General features: G+C 43.0%; 2 long non-coding RNA genes across 2 annotated transcripts; both read left to right on the top strand.

Annotated features, from left to right (window-relative positions):
• Positions 1–626: 626 nt before the first annotated feature.
• Positions 627–11,688, top strand: LOC109552872 (uncharacterized). The gene is made up of 4 exons (XR_002179803.2): positions 627–795; positions 2,232–2,370; positions 2,728–2,901; positions 8,312–11,688. It is a non-coding gene; the product is annotated as an uncharacterized lncRNA (long non-coding RNA).
• An 801-nt stretch (positions 11,689–12,489) lies between these two features.
• Positions 12,490–16,801, top strand: LOC109552873 (uncharacterized). The gene is made up of 2 exons (XR_002179804.2): positions 12,490–13,977; positions 14,845–16,801. It is a non-coding gene; the product is annotated as an uncharacterized lncRNA (long non-coding RNA).
• Positions 16,802–17,124: the final 323 nt, after the last annotated feature.

Genomic DNA, 17,124 nt, shown 5'->3' on the forward strand with positions numbered 1-17,124 from the left:
TGGAACAACTATATTATTTTCCATTTGTATATTTACATGTATAGAAAGAAGAATTAAACCTTGGAGTGTTTATGCCCTCAATTTGTCTGAGATGAGAGTCACATCATCTACACAGAAAAATATCACTGATATTTACTTTCTGCCCTTGGAATATATAAACCCACGAAGATACAGATGATGAAACTATCATTTCTCAATTTTCTATGACATCACCTTTGTAACAATGAAAGCAAATGCTATGTTCTAATCCTACTCTTGTGAGGGCAAAAGCCTGATTGCCAACCAGAAAAAACATACACATGGAAGATGAAATCAGTGTTATCACAGAAACAGACTTTCTACTGTTAGGACCATCCTGATTCCAAAGCAGCAGGAACAATGTGATCCAGCCTCCCGATGGCTGATGAGTGGTCAGACCTTCCCTTGTCACCAGCCCCTCTTAAACCACGTGGTGCAAACACAGGTGAGGGGCAGAGTACATGAGTCCCTCCAGGGCTACTCAGCTGAGTTTGTGTGTCTTAAAATTAAAAAGTAAAACAGTAAAGGAAGGGTGTCTTCAATTTTTGATAGTTAGATATGCAGATTGGGAGTGACCCATTTTTCTCTCTTTTTTTTAAACTAGGACAATATACGTGCTCTCCAACTGATCAAGCAATGACACCAATTTTCAAGAATAGCCAAACCCCCTCGGGTGGCCTTGTGAAAAAGCACGGGAGAGTTTATGAGAATGTGAGGGTTAAGCTGAACCGACTCTGACCCCTCCCGTGAGCCCCGCATTGATTCAGAGTCAGGAAGGTAAGTGTGCCGACGCGGCATTGCCAAGGGGGAGGTAGATCGGCCCACAGAAGTGTTCTCCACCTTGGAAACGTTGGGTCCAGTCTTGTGAATGGGTAGCAAAAGGTTGAGTCACTGGTTCTGTGCCAAGAGTGGAGGCCTTCGCCTGGAGGACATCAGAACCAGCCTCCCTCCCCCACGAGTCACGCCTCACAGCCCCAGGTGGGAAACCAGCATCCCAGAGGCCTGTAGTGCAAACTCTGGGGCCGGACTTTATGCACAAGCCCTCATGTCTACACAGGTAAAGGAGACGATTCACAGGGAGCAAAATGTGAAAATACCCGAGCCCACTGAAACAGGGAAAATCTCCCCAAAAAGGAGAAAAAAAAAACCAGGATGTTACCTCAAGGCTTGGGGAGGTGGTAGCAGACACGAATTGCACGAGCAAAAACTGCTTCTACCCTAATTATGACGCCACAAACTAGCTGCTTCTTTTTATATTGCTGGGAAAGAAGCATTGCACAAAAGTGCAATGTGTGCTGATAATGGAGTTTATAATCCCATGAAAAGATCGTCAGCATCATTAACGATGAGGGAAATGCAAATGAAAACCACCACGAGCTATCATGACACACCTATCAGATGGGTAAGATCTTAGAAACTAGTGATAACACCAAATGCTGGCATGGATGCAGAGAAACTAGATCATTGTTACATTGCTGGTGGGAATGCAAAACGGTGCAGCCACTCTAGAAAATAGTTCGGCGGTTTCTTTCAAAGCTAAACATTCATTTATCATATGACCCAGCAATGTTGCTCCTGAATATTTATCCCAACAAAACAAAGACTTATGTTCATACAAAAACCTGTGCTCAGATGTCCAATAAAAATACTGGAAAGAACTCAGATGTCCTCCAGTGGGTGAGACAAACTGTGGTCCCTCCCTGCCACGGACACTACTCAGCAACAGACACACGTGGATGAGTCTCCAGATACTGTGCTGAGCGAAAAGAGCTAGTTTCAGAAGACTGTGTAGGATAAGATTCCATTTATATAACGCTCTCGAAATGACGAAGCTATAGAGATAGAGAACAGATCAGCAGTTGTCAGAGCGAGAAAGGGAGAGAGCTGTCTCTCTTAAAGGGGGAGATCCTTGTGACGGAGCTGCTGTGCACACTGATTATGATGGTGGTCAAACAATTCTACTCATAGGTTAAAATCGCATGGAACTAAATACGCAAACAAGTGAAAGTAAAACCTGTGAAAGCTGAGTAAGATGGTTTGCTTATATAATGTTGATTTCTGCTGTGATACTGTTCCACAGTTATGCAAATTGCTACCACTGGAAAGACTGGATAAGGGGTATAGGGGACCTCTCTGTATTAATTTTTACAAATGCATGAAAATCCACATTTATCTCGAAATAAAAGGTTTTAAAAATATGATTTCTTGGCCAGTGTGCAGAGACGATCCCGGGACATTAGTTTCGCAGATGCATTCTGCCTGAGGTTTCCACCTGAAGCGCCGCCTGGCAGAGTGAGGGGAGTGAAGGATCAGCTGCACTTGCTGACGTGTGGTCCTTGATTTCACATGCAGGTGAGGCTCGAGGGCAAGGCAAGACCAGAGGTTCTGACAGAGCCAGTTGTGCTTAGAAGTCATGTAGCTCTTGCTTGGCACTAAATCCATCCCTTCTAATCTAGCAAAAGACACCCTTTAACCACATTCACCTAGAATTAAATGCGCTTGTGTCCTTTAGTATTGAGAAAGCACTGCTATTTTGATTTCTTTCATAGTGTTTGTATCAATGTCTAAATTCTTCTCCAACGCAAATGTTCCAGTTTAAATGGAAAAGTCAAAAACATTCAGTTGACGTTTAAAAATCCCAGTTTGCAGTTAACTGAGCAATCCTGATTGTGAGATTGGACACACCTGTGTTCACACTCCCCCCTGCAGGTCCCTGCACTGGACAACAGGAGAGACAAAACAAGCCAGGCTTCCAGCCCTGGATCATTAGAGCACAGCGTCCCACCCGAGGAGGATCAGACTTTACACGTCAGCCCACCTAGCGCCAAACCTCCAGGACCCTCAGGCAGACTCGGCTGTCCTTATCCTCAGATGACTTCACAGGTCAGTGCAAACTCTTTAAACCTCAGAGCTACTGCAAATCATTGTTTTCCCAATAAGGATATTCTACTTCACGTCAAAAAGGATTTAATTTTCTAATAGAAATAGGTCGCACTTCTACAGATTTTGCAGTTGCACACCAGGGCCTGCTCAGGGAGGGAGAAAGGTTGCTGGGTTTTCCTCCAGCTACTGTAGCTATAGAACAAACTTATTGGAAGGATACTAAGATCCTTCAAAAAGTTTAGGCCAGCTCTTAAACTACCAGTAATTCAGCCAAAGAAAGTAATTAAGGATGCAGTTAAAGATTGGGCTATAACAATTATTGTTACAAATGGCCTAATAGCCAACAACAGAAGATTGGTTAAATTATTCACATGTATATATTAAAATGATAACATAAAATATGTTAGTGATATGGAAAGATAATTATAAGACAGTAAGTTTTTTAAAGGCAGTTTATAAATAGTAACCACAATAAAACATTATTTTTGGAAAAAATATAAATGTGTAAATGACTATATGCAGAAAGTCTGAAGAACGTACACAGTTATTCTATGTGTTGGTCTGTGGGTGGAATTCAAGAGGCCTTGCATCTTCTCTCAGTTATGTCTGTATTTTCTCACTTTTCTTTCATTCATATTATTAAGGAGAACAATATAAATTAATTGTATTTTAAGTAATATATATATATACACAAATTATATGTAATATTTAAAAGGTACGCTATATAGTTAATATTTATATATAATATTAATACATAATTATATATATCGTATACATTATATATCAAAAGTAAGTATATTAAGGCTCAGACTTAGGTAGAAAAGGGGAAAAGCACTGGACCTTTGTGGGTATCTCACAGACACGTGTTCAAGGGTCTTCATCTGAGTCAGAAATGAGATCTCAAAGTTCTCTGCAGGAGAATCATTTTTATTTACCCTATGGGCAGATTTATTGAAGGATGAGACTAAAATAGGGTTTGAGGAACCAAACAGAGCCCAAGAGAAGAGTGGGCTTGTATGTGGTTGCCACAGAACCTTCTGGAAGCCTCTGCAGAATTAGCAAGCAGTCAGGCCAGCAAGTGCTCGGACACCCTCCATCTAACTGCAGAGCACAGGGCCGTGGACTGCTTAACCCCTCACTCTTGATCTAGAGGGGCCCTTAAGCCTTGCTAGAACTAAAGGAAAGAAGTGTCTTAAGAGTGACAATGACGGAGCCAAGGGGGAAATCTCTTGCTGGGCACTCACTCTGCAGGGAAAGGAGGCGAGCTGTCTTCATCTTTGAAAGCTAGTGGTGCCGGCACCCAGGGTTGGCCTCGAGGTCCCGGTGTTGCTGGTTCCCCCATATTCGCAGTAACAGACATTTGTTGGGCACCTTCTTCTAAGTGTTAGGGACTATGGTAGATGCTGTGACCTCAAAGAGGAATGTGTATGTGTGTATATGTTAATCCCAACATCCTAATTTATCCCACCCCCCTTTCCCCTTTGGGAACCATAACTTTGTTTTCTAACCAACAATGACCTACTTATTATACAGCACAGAGAACCAGAGCCAATGTTTTGTAATAACCTATAAGGGAAAATAATTTGAAAATATATATATATATACACATATAACTGAATCACTGTGCTGTACACCTGAAACTAATGTGACATTGCAAATCAACTACACTTGAATTTTGTTTTTTTTTAAAAAAGAGGGATAAGCAATTACTCAGACGCTGAACACCGAACGCCCAAAAGCGGTATTGGGGGTTGGAAAAGTGAGAGCTTTGGACCTTGTGACTGAGAAGCTTCCCTCCTGTCTGCTGCAATGACAGAAGAGGAATTAAACAGTGGGGAGAGGGCACGGGAAGCCACAGAGCTCCACGTGCTGCCACACTTCTCCCATGAGAGCTGTGTCCTTCCGCAAGGGACTGCCTCTTTGAGCTCCTGATTTCTTGCCTACCAGGGAAATAATCCCTCCCTCCTTAGGGCTGTTGGGAGGACGGCCTTAAACCCTGTGCATTAAGTCCATGCACACGGTAGTTGCTCACCAAGAAATTAATTCCAGCCACAGCCTTGCTGTTTGTAGGCATCCAGTAACTGACTATTAGTGTAGGGATTGGTGTAGGGAACAAAATGAAAGAAAATGAGACGTTTGTAAAGCTTCCTCATCTGTAGATTAGATTGCATGGTGGCTGGAAAGTGCGTGGAAACCAGGAAGGAAGAAGGATGGGGCAAATGCCTCCTTCCACCTCATATTTGCTTGTTTCTGGGAAGGGCAGAGTTGGTATTGATCCAGCGAATACTGTTGCACTTGCCCTGGTATTCGGGAAAAGTTCCACATTTCTTGTGGAACATTCCTGTGAGGACATTCCTGTGAGGTACCATCAGAAGCATTCCAATAGGAGTGACCTTGACACGCCCTCAATGTAGCAGCCCTCCTGTAAGCAGGGAGGTGGGCGCATGCCTTGAGTTTGCTATTAGAAAATCATGATGGATAAACAACAAGGTCCTACTGTACAGCACAGGGAACTATATTCAATATCCTGGGATAAACCATAATAGAAAAAAATATGAAGAAAGAATATATATATAACTGAATCACTTTGCTGTACAGCAGAAATTAACACATTGTAAATAAACTATACTTCAATAAAAAAATAAAATAGAAAATTTTTTAAAGAAAATCATGAAAAATATTGAAAGGAGCAGAACCTTATGGTACTTCTCCCCCCATGTCCTCCGCCCGCCTTTTGTCTGTAGAAAAGCTCTAGTCAAAGAATAAGTTTAATCAGAGAAGTGAGAAAATACAGAAGCAAAGTAAAGCAGTCAAAGAACACAAAATAATAATAGTTGAGTCATTAAGCAAAGTCAAGGACCTTGAGCTCCTCCTCGAGGGCTATAGATAATATTCTGAGCCCCATCCTGTGAGCTGTCTTATAGACACTGAAACCCCCACCAGGTGGAAGAAGTTAACTACATGATGAGCAGACGGTAGCCACGACAAAAACTGCCACAATTCTGAGAACCGGCCTCAAAGAAATGGGAAAAAACCAACCCTGGAACTGAAGACTAACTGTACTTAATACAATCAAGATGAGCATGACAATTTCAAAATGACTGTCAGAGCTGACTGTGCTGTTTCTGCATGGGGTCCCCACCCCCCTCCTATACACCCCGGAAATTTCCCTTTAAAAGCTCTTGCCCACTGATGGTCAGTGGGGAGTCAGCCTTTGGACACGAGTCCACCCTCTGCCCCAGTTGCCAGCCTCCGGAATAAAGCAAACTTCCCTTTCCACCAATCTTGCCTCTCAAGTATTGGTTTTCGAGTGGCCAGCAGCTGGACCCGACTTTCAGTAACAAAACTGTAAATAGGATAAAACGCCAACAACAGCAATAATAATAATACCTTACTTTTGGATAAAAACTTCAGTTTGAGCAACACTTTTATACAAATTATTGCACTTATCACGTTTCATATAACCCCATGTGATCTATAACAGGCAGTATACCTCCATTACATTAAAGGGGAAAACATGTAACCAAGTGACTTCCTCAACGTAAAGCGTGCAAGAAGGTGGCAAATTCAGGGCCCAGAAAGATTCCTACGTGTCAGGCACTGCTTCCATGAAGCTACAAACATGGATAAGATGTCGCTCCTTCCCTGAAGAAGTACACGATCTGGTGGTGGATGCAGAGGTGTAAACCAACACGTGAAAAGGGCCCCGGAGACATGAAGGTGGTCGCTCCAGAAAGGAGAAGCCCACCACCAGCAAGAGAGGGCAGGGAAGACTTGGCCAGTGAGGCCACGTTTGGGTTGCTTCCTTGAAGAATGAGAAGATTATAGGTAGAGCAGGGAAGAGGGGAAGGATGGGAGGAAGTGGTTCCAAACGAAGAAGAAGTGTGGGCAAAGTTCCAGAGACACCAAAGCACTGAAGGTATGTGTGCATGTGAAGGATGTAGAAGGTTTCTGGAAAAGCTGGGCTAGGCGACAAAGGCCATCGCGTGCACCCAGAGGAGATCTGACTTTATCTTACAGCCAATGGGCAGCCACTGTTGGTTTTAACCAGGAGAAAGACAGGATCAAATTTGAATTTGGAACTATTTTGACAGTAGAGAGGAGATGAACTTCTTTTTTTTAATATTTACTTATTTTCCTTATTTTTTTGGCTGTGTCGGTTCTTAGTTGTGGCACAGGGATCTTTCGTTACGGCACGCAGTCTCTTCGTTGCAGCACTTGGGCTTCTCTCTAGTTGTGGTGTGCAGGTTTTCTCTCTCTAGTTGTGACACGCAGGCTCCAGGACACGTGGGCTCTGTAGTCGTGTAGGCTTAGTTGCTCTGCGGCATGTAGGATCTTAGTTCCCCGACCAGGGATCAAACCCGTGTCCCCCGCATTGGAAAGCAGATTCTTTATCACTGGACCACCAGGGAAGTCCCAAGAGGAGATGGACTTCTAAGGGAGGAGATTGTTGGCAAGAAAGCCCAGGCAGGATATGATTCTGGTCTAAACTAAGGCAAGGATCATGGAACTTGAGGAGAAGGGATATATATTTTTTTAATTTTTAGGAAGATTTAAAAATTTTTACTATAGGGGATATTTTTGAGAGATCTTTCTAGGGCGGAAAAATAGAGGGTCTGGTAATTATTTGGATATAGGTAGTGAGGGAAAGAAATCAGGAAAGATTTGAGGTTTTCAGCTCATATATTTTGGAGGATGGTAATAATTTTAAGAAGAAAAAAAAGCAGATGGGGCAGGGAGTGAAGAGGAGGAATTGGGAAGAGAAGGTAATACATTTAGTTTTGAGCAATTCTTTACAACTTATGAAAGAAATATCTATTGGAATTTATTTATTTATCTATTGGAAGAGTTTATCTATTGGAAGAGTATATGTTAAGACGTTGTTACAGGTTCTACAGTGCTTGGCACATAGTAGGATTCGATAAATATTTGTTGAATGAACGGAGAGTCAACAGTAATTATTCAATGAAAGAATAGTGAATAGTCATTTTGACAAACAGGTAAAAACCAGCTGAGAATAAGCTGCTGTCAGTTACACAAAGCTTGTCGTCAAGAGCAGCAATTCACAATTTAAAAATAAAATTACCCAAGTTGTCTAAACAGGATATAACTAATAATTTACTTGCACTAAGCCAAACTGGCCTTTTCATAAGTGCTAATAACAATAGTCTTGACAATTTCAGAGATTCTTACCTGTCAAGTCTTAAATTCAGGACCCTGTAAACCAGCTTCTGCTGTATGACGTCAGATAATAAATGTTTAAAAATCCAGACATATGCACAGATCCTATGCCATAGATGGATCATAAGTCATTCTTTCCCTCTTAGTCTCTCTCCATAAAGACTTTAGAAGTCAAACACTGGTCTATAAATATCAAAAGTCTAAATATACTGCATTCTCGCCTCCCCAGTAAGTCAAGAAGATTTGCAAACTGAGTCAAGAGCTTTGGCACCCTTGAAGCACAACCATGAACACGTCGGTAACTCGAGGTAAAACACCCAGATGAAACCAGCTCAAAATCAGAACAACCTGATGACATAACCAGAACAGCTGGTCATCAAAAGCTAACACGGTTTCATAAAACTATAGTATAGAATTTATTAGCAGTTATGGGCACCCCTGAATAAATTGTAGAAATATGGTTAAGTCTTCAACTCCAATAGAGAGGACACCAACTCATATCTCTTGCTGTTTTCATTAAAATAGCTATTCGGTATATAATTTACCTATTTTATTGAAATGCTATATATTTTTGAATGAAACCATGCCAGAAAGATGACTTTAGGCTAAAATGTTACTAAGCTTGGAAGAGTTTGAGGTGAGGACACCCTGGGCCCTAGTGCTCATTGGATGATGGAGCCCTCCTCCCTGGGCTACTATTTCAGTTCAGGGAACCTGCCCGGGGCTTTCTTCAGGGTGGGGAGCCCTGATGTTTTCCAAAACACTTGTCTCTGAATCCCTTGCAAGCATGTACTCAAGAAATAAAGTCTGGAAGTAATCAGGGTATAACAATAACAGGTTAACTGATCTGCATGTGTGTGGAAGGGCACATTGGATAAAATGGGAGAGAAAATTCTGTTTAGAGATTGGAAATGAAATTTTATTTGGAGAAGTAAAATCTTCAGCACATTGGATGTATAGACAAGAATATTAATTGCAGCACTGTATACAGCCTCAGATAACTGGAAGCAAAGTAAATAACCATTGATAGGAAAATGAATAGAATATAGTACATCTACAGAATATTAGGCAGCCAGTATGAAGAATTAATTAGAGTATATCAGTTTACTTAGTGATATTTCTAGGAAGTACTGTCACTTGAGCCAAGGCATACAAAACATGTATAACCTAAAAGCTGTGTGTACTGTATACCAATATCCCTTTCTTTCCAAATCCTCTTCTTGAGTTCAGATAACAAGTCAGATAATGAGATTTCATATAGTGAAGGATACCTGTACATGTATATGTGTATATATTTACATCTATAAATCAACAAACAGCATTATGAGATCCCTTTTTTTTTTTTTTTTTTTTTTTTTGCGGTACCCAAGCATGTGGGATCTTCCTGGACCGGGGCACGAACCCGTTTCCCCTGCATCGGCAGGCGGACTCTGAATCACTGCGCCACCAGGGAAGCCCGAGATCCCATATTTTTGCATGTATAAAAATATCTGTGTAAATACATATAATAAATTTCTATATTCAATTTTTAAAAAGAAGAAATGAAACAGATGAATTGTTTACATTTTATCATTTGTTTTCTTCTGGTATTTTCATTCCTGTAAAATAAATTCTATCTATACTTTGTGTAGATAATGTTTGAAATATTACACGTATTATCTTGTCTTCATAATAATCTTCAGAGGGAGACTAGGTGAGAAAAATGGTCCTCCTTGAAGTTAAGTCACTTGCTTAAGCTCACATAACTCAGGACCGGATGGTAGCCCAAGTCTGCCTAGCTCCAAAACCCTCTTTACTCCTCACAGGAGCCATAAGACCTCCATGGAGAATCAGACAGAATCAGCTCCAACAATGGAAGCATCCTTTGCCACTGAATATGTTGATTACTCCAAGTACCAACCACCTCCAGTTCTTGGGCCCTGGGACTGAGGCCCTGGGAGTGAGGAGGTCATAGGATCCTCAGCTCTCAACAATCCCACATCTGCACAGTGGAGGCAACTGGTAAACCTCACAGCGATGACAACCACCTTTAAGCTGGAGACACCTGAAGCTGAGCACATGGGCGCCAGCTGTTTTTTTATTCAAGAGGATTTACCAGGTGTCTCCTTCGCATTCAGAATAAAGGCTCTTTCAGCCATATATTACGGCACCTTCAGCACATTTCCAGTCTGTAGCACCCAGACTCAAGCTTTTATTAGACTGAGTCTTTGCAGACAGGGTTGGCCTGAATCAATGTGGAAAAAGGAAGACTATTAAAACACATGCAGTGGAAGCTAATCCAGGGAGCACACAGACGTACTGGCAGCTGCTTGCCTACAACCAGGCCAAGGAGAAAGCATAATCAGGGAAAAGTGACCAAATCCATTTCCTATTGGAAGGTGGAACCAACTGGAAAGAGCAGCCCTGCCTCTTATACATTTGCTCTTGGAAAGTTCATGTGAGGCTCTGGTGCGGTTTTCCATCGTGATGAATCTGCAGGACTGGTGGTCCCGCTCTCACTTACAGCACTGATACATTTGGGTGTATGGTTCCAGGATTCACTTCGTCACTTTCTGCAGACATGGCCCACAGAGCAATCCTTTCCAGGCTCTGATCCTCTTTCTTGAGGACCCTTCTCTGGCCTGTGCCTCCCTGCGGGTTCTCCCTAGAGCTCTGAGCCATTCCACCCTCAGCCCATAGCTTCCATTTTTTAAAAGGTCTTGAATGAAGTGAAACGTGATTAGTTACTGGGAATGAGCTAACGATGTGCACAATTCCATAACCTTTGTCATTGATGAAATAAAGGAATAAAGCTCATTTTCTCCAAATTTTGATGCAATAATAGCTCATTTTTTTCTATGAAAACATGTGTCCTATGAAAAACACAGAACTTAAATTGCTTCATCTTCATAGTGTCTTTTCAAGAAACATCATCCAACATCAACCTGAGGACTGCCTGCAGGCAGTAGAGTGGGAAGGTTAGGAGCCCCGTCTGGGATTTGCACCCAAATCTGAAACTCAGCAGCTGTGTGATTTCTGGCAAGTTACTTAAACTCTTCCTGCCTCAGTTTCCTCATCTAAAAGAGGGATAGTAATATTACCGACTTCATAGGGTTGTTGTAAAGATTGAGTGAGAAAATGATCACTCAGAATGATGATCGGTAAATGAGAGCTATTAATAATTCATTAACAGTAAACCTGTAATAAGGAAAGTGTGACAAGTCTGCCTGAAACCAACAGAAGTCTCTCCATTTCTACAGCCATGAAGGTACTGTCTTGCAAGAGGTACAGAGATACCCCTTCATAAACTGTCTACCCAAACCAAACTTATTCCAGTCCTTTGAAAACGCTCCAGGCTTTGCTGCCCTTCCACACAGCGTCTGACTTCCACCTGCAATTTCCCCTCTTCTCGAGGCCAGACTCAAATACCGCACCATATGTGATGACTTCTGGGAGACGCCAGGCAGAGGGATTCTCTTCCAACTCACGTGGTCTTTGTTCTCTTCTGCATCCATGTAGCATTCATCTTGCCACGCTGTTTGCACGATGATTTATGAGTTAGATGTTACGGCTCATGCTTGATGGCAAGCACCCTAAAAACACGTACATTTTGTTTTTCCTCATAAAATCTTGTTCGATAAATGTATGCTGCTGAGTCATTTATTAACTATCCCATTTGGGCTTGCCAACAAGCAGGCGTAGTAAACCACGTATGCACTGGGAGTCGGCAGGAGAGTTTGAAATGCCAATTTATGATAAAAAAAAACCTTCCCAAAATAATTAAAGTCTCACTGGAGCTTATTATCATTCCCTGTTTTGTTTTCACCTTGAAAATAATTACAAAAGATGCTAAAAATTTGTGACACATTTTCTTTAGTGTCTCTTTGCATCTGCAGGGGATGGTAGAGTAGATGTGTTCTGGAAGTTACTATTTCCCTCTCTGTCTGCAGCGGGACCCCACACATCTGTGCTGGCTACTCTGCTCCAGTTCTGGGGCACCTGCTTTGCCTGGTCTACTTTCTAGTTTCAGTTTGTTTCGTGAATCCCACTTGCCTTCCGCCTGGGGAAAAGTACATTAATTCTTAGGCACTTATTAGGCACTTAGTACATACCAACTACTCCATTCAGTGTTTTACAACCAGCAGTGTGCTGGTAAGGATTTAACAGGTGCACGGGGCGGGGCGGGGGCGGGGGGCAGCCCTGACTTGAAGGATTTGCCCATTTCCAGGGTGTAAATGCAGCCAGTTCTGCTCGGGGTGCTTGCTCTGACGCTTGAGGATTTGTCCCAGCATGATGGATACATTAGGAAACAACTTGAGCGAAACGTGAATTTCAGTTTGCTCACGTGTGTTTCATCCCTGAGAACCCAGGTGACAGAAGCAGGAGCACACAAATGGCACACGCGCTCGGGTCACCAGGACGACGAGCCACCCCCACCGCAGCTGGTGGGACCCTTTCTGTCTGGTTTCAGAAGACCCTCCTGATGTTACTTCTGTGTAACATCAGCTGCACTCCTTCCCCCTCGGTCCTCCCTGTTCTCAATTTCCCCTGTACTCTCCCCTATTTTGTATTTTTCCCTCTGTTTCCTGTTCTTTTGCTCTTGGGATCTTTTTTCTCTCTCCCCCTCTCTTATTCTCTTCCCCTTGCAGACAGGGTGCTGGGCATGGCGGGGCCCCAGCACTGTAAGCACTCACTTCCACAAGCAAACTTCAGACTTTATCAAGGTGACCTTTCCGAAGTGACACATCTATCACAGTCTCCACACATTTCTTAACCAGTTAGCGTGGACAAACTGTGCTGACATTTTTATTGAGTTACCATCTTTCTATCAAGTGTCACTGCAAATTCTCGAGTGCTGTGGCCCTGACTGCATTTTACTCTGAGTCCCGTGGTTTTTAATGCGCAATTTTGCCAGTGGGTTGAATCTGAGGAATGCAGACATCACGTGACAGCAGAAGTAACTGCCCACTCCCCTTGGAAGAACTGGTTGTGTGCGTATATCTCTCCCCAACTCTGCATTAGTGACGTCACAGTGGTAACTGAAACCCACCAGTGGGAGTGTGTTTGGGGCGTGGGACTCAGAATTTACATCTCTATCATTCTCAGGCGACACTGATGCTGCTGGGGCAGACTTCGAGGACCACTGCCTGAGGGTCAGACCCCCCCGTGCCTCTCCTTTGCGGGAGCTGGGAGCCACACCACCCCTGCCCTCCTTCTACCCTCACAGGGTGAGAGGAATTGAGGAAGGCCCAGTGGAAGCCCCATCTGTGGTGTCTACACTGATGGATTCACCGCCTGGGAAGACTGGGCTGCACTCCTCTGCTTCCGGATAGGGAGCAGTGCTCCTCCCCTTCTCCCTGGCCTTGGCGAGCTGGCCTTGGAGTCATCCCCGTTTGGATCCACATCCACGCTCCAGAGGCCACCAGCTTATGAGCTGCGGGACCTCGTGCAGATCAATGAACTTTCCCAGCTTCAAGTTTTTTCATCTGTAGAGTGGGGATAATAATACCTTGCTTGAAGTATTGTTGTGAAAATAAATTGGTATCTGATCCCCTAGTTACAAGGTTGGGTAGGAAAGCAGAAGTCCTTGTAACACATTTTCCCGAAGGAATTGAATACCTAAGGAATTGAGTCCTCACTCAAGCCTTCCCCACTCCACAGGAACGTGTATCCCAGACCATCTCATCAATACCTTTGCTTGTCAGTCTTTGCTACTTTTGCTAATGGATACGTTAAGACAGAATTCAATGCCAATGGATTGCAAAACGAAACTGCAATTCTTTCAAGAGCTGGAAGATTTCAGGAAGCCTGTGAGTCATGTGAGAGATGTGCCCTAACCATACGCTCCATGGACAGGGTGGAAGCTGACAGTCAGACCAGATGGGGGAAGAGAGAATCAACAAGGACGACGATGGGGTAGGGTCCTCAAACAACATGATTTGAATATCAAAGTATGCTGAACAGTCCAGTCCTTAAGAAAATTGATTAAAAAACCTATTTTTACCAAAATAACCCTATATGAATGCTGAGAAAGTCGGATGTTATAAAATTTCTCTTTTTTGTAGTTATCTGTTGAGTTCCAACATCATTCTGGCTGTTTTTTTGTTGTTGATAGGAAGTAAAAATGACTTAGGGGAAAAAAATGGGAAAATAAAAATATAAAATATTATATAATCATAGAATAATAATAAGGGCTAAAATATGAGGAAGAACAAGAATGTTGGTGTAAGAGATTTCTTTAAAAAATATTATTTTGCAAGAATCTAGTCCAATCTCTTGTTTTTCCTTTATCGCTGTTAAGCTGGACTTCCTTATTGTTATATTATCTCCCCTAAAAAGTGAAGTTAGACTGACTTATAAAATATGGCCAATTTCCAGAATTTAAAACGTGCTCTATGATCTGAGTAGGAGAGCCCAGAGAATGCTTCAACAGTTATCCTTACATACACAAAAGTCCAATCTTCGCTAACTGTTTTAACAGGCTTATGTGGTTTGATGGTAAGTTTTTAATCCAACATGATTCACTCACTGTAACGTGGTTTATAGTCTTTTTACCATTTTCAGTTTGCACACCGAGCGCTTCTGCAGCCTTTATCTTATGCTTTCTGTCGAGAGGATGAGAGATGAGCTTGCTTTCTGGCAATTTTGTCTTAAGGTGGGAGCATCGCCTACCTGTTTTGCATTTGTTACTGCCCTAGAAAGGACATCCTGGCAAAAGCTGTGGTTCTTCAGTCTTCCCACGGGTGGTTCCTTCTGCTTAGCGCCTTCTTTTTCTGCTCGCAGAGAGAGCTCTTTCTGCAAGTGGGCATTCATGAAGACTCCCAATACCTAGGAAGAGCAGATCCATCTGGAATGCAAAAAGGGGCCTTTTGAGTCAGGAAGACGGCAGCCAGCCTGGAAGTGGTCATGAGAACAAATTTAAACCGTACCAGTCTTCAGCTGAACCTGGGAAGTCCAAAGCACTGCAAAACGGGAAATCCGTATTAAAGGGTGATTCACAGTCTGATCTAGTTAAATCCTCGGATGTGAAGCAGACCACACAGTAAACGAAACCAATGGCAAAAATTCAATGAAATAATGTAAAACTGGAGTACAAGTTGGGAGATCTGGTCTCTTATCCAGATTTGAGAAAGTATTTGTGTCCTTTTTGGAAAGTTACTGATTTCTTTGTACATTATTTGCTCATTTAAGTTCGAATGATGTAAGATGTGGGTTATCTCTGGCTCGAACATGTCACATCATTGTATATGCCTTCAAGCTCTAAAGGTCAGTTTAGGGAGGGACCAAAGCCCTACAGGCCTTTCTCGAGACCGACATAAGCGACACTCACTGTTTCGTGGTGTCCCATCAGCTGGCGAAGGGTCTGAAAAACCACTTCTGAACTGACACAGAATCATACTAGACTCACCAGCTCTGTAAAGTAACAAATTAGATCACAAGCAACGGAACAAACGTCAATATGCTGACTCTGTTTCTGAATTTATTTTATGTCTTCTAGTAGGGTATTACCTTTGTACTCTTTTCCCTTTGAGGCTTCAATTTAGGATGAATAGCTAGATCAAACTTGGTCCTGTCCAGACTGAGACCCCCTCCTCGGGACACTCTCTGAGCTATTGGCTGCCGCCCTGGTTCACATCTTCAGTATCTCACCGCTGAAGTACCTCCGCTTGCTTGGTTCCCACCAGCAGTTGGCTGCCCTTTCAGTTGGTTCCATGAGCGATGCTAGATTACTCTTCCTGGAACCTCACCCACATGTGCATGATGTGAAATTCCAACTCCTCACCCTCAGGTTCAAGGTCCTCTTCAATGGCTCCGATCCTCTTTTTTGGTTTGGTCTCCTCCCAACACCACTTCTTCCATTTACAGAGGTCTGATCACCCCCTTCAGCAGTGTCCTCCACCTGTTGTTTCTTCTGGTTTAATTTCCAACTCTCCACAATTCTGAGTCTTTCAGATCCAGATCAAGCCATTGCCTTCTCCATGCAAGTGGGGACCTTGCTTTCCTTTAATAAAAGATGCTTGATCCATTTACTCATTCAATAAACTTTTAGCGCAGAGCTACAATGTGCCAGGCACTGTTCTAGCTAGAGAGTCAAAACTCCTCAATTGGCATTTTATCACACACTTGCTCTAATAATTTATAATAAAGAGTTAACCTTCATCAGCAATGTACTGCTCCCAGCAGTGTGTCAAGTACTTCCCGACGTGTATTATTTCCTTTTCCCAGTAACCTTCTGAAGTGAGGACTGGTATCCTCCATTTCTTAGACGAAAAAATGAGGCACAGAGAAATTGAATGATTTTCCCAGCCGGGATTCACAGTTGGCTTTCCGGCTCCGGAACCCCCCTCTCAGCCACTATCCCGCTTGGTCTCCCCCCACTTGGCCATCACTGCCCCTGCCATGGGCTTCCTGGCACCATTTTTAGTGTTTCGCTTGTGCATATCCTGTCTCCCCAACTTTAATAAATTCCGTGTCTCTCAATGAGCACAACAGCACAGCATCTGGGGCAGCCGGGTTCACCCAATCATGATGAGATTTTGCCGGAATTCCATGTTGGAATCATGGTAATAAGTGTATGACATGAACTGCTTATGTTTTATAGTATGTGGGGAAAACACTGGGAAATCATACAGCTCCTCAGTTTCACCTACACTTCCCACCTCCCCTGAAACTTGCCACCTCTATCGAGCTTGTCCTTCAATATTATTATGACAATAAAACCTGCGACATTTTTGCCTTAGATTTTCATTCTGTCATCTTAAAGAAATACGGAAAAGTCACCAGAAGCCTAAGGGCTTTGGGAGCGGCAGGAAGCCACACCCCTCTAACCCCACCCCAGCAGGACAGCCCGGTGTGGACTTGGGTCTGCTGCTGCCTTGAACTATCTCGCCCGGGTCCCCCAAGGCCACGAGGCCCGAAAACGCGGCTCCACTCACTTTGCTAAGGAAAACTTTTCTGTGTGTTTCCTTGGCCACTTATTTTTATAAGAGCAAAAAGTGGCCACAGCACATTCCTAACCCAGAGTTGTGTGTTTCCCAACACCTCTCCTAACTTTGAAACAGC

This window comes from Tursiops truncatus, chromosome 12 (genome assembly GCF_011762595.2).
Source record: "Tursiops truncatus isolate mTurTru1 chromosome 12, mTurTru1.mat.Y, whole genome shotgun sequence".
NCBI classification, from domain to species: Eukaryota; Metazoa; Chordata; class Mammalia; order Artiodactyla; family Delphinidae; genus Tursiops; species Tursiops truncatus.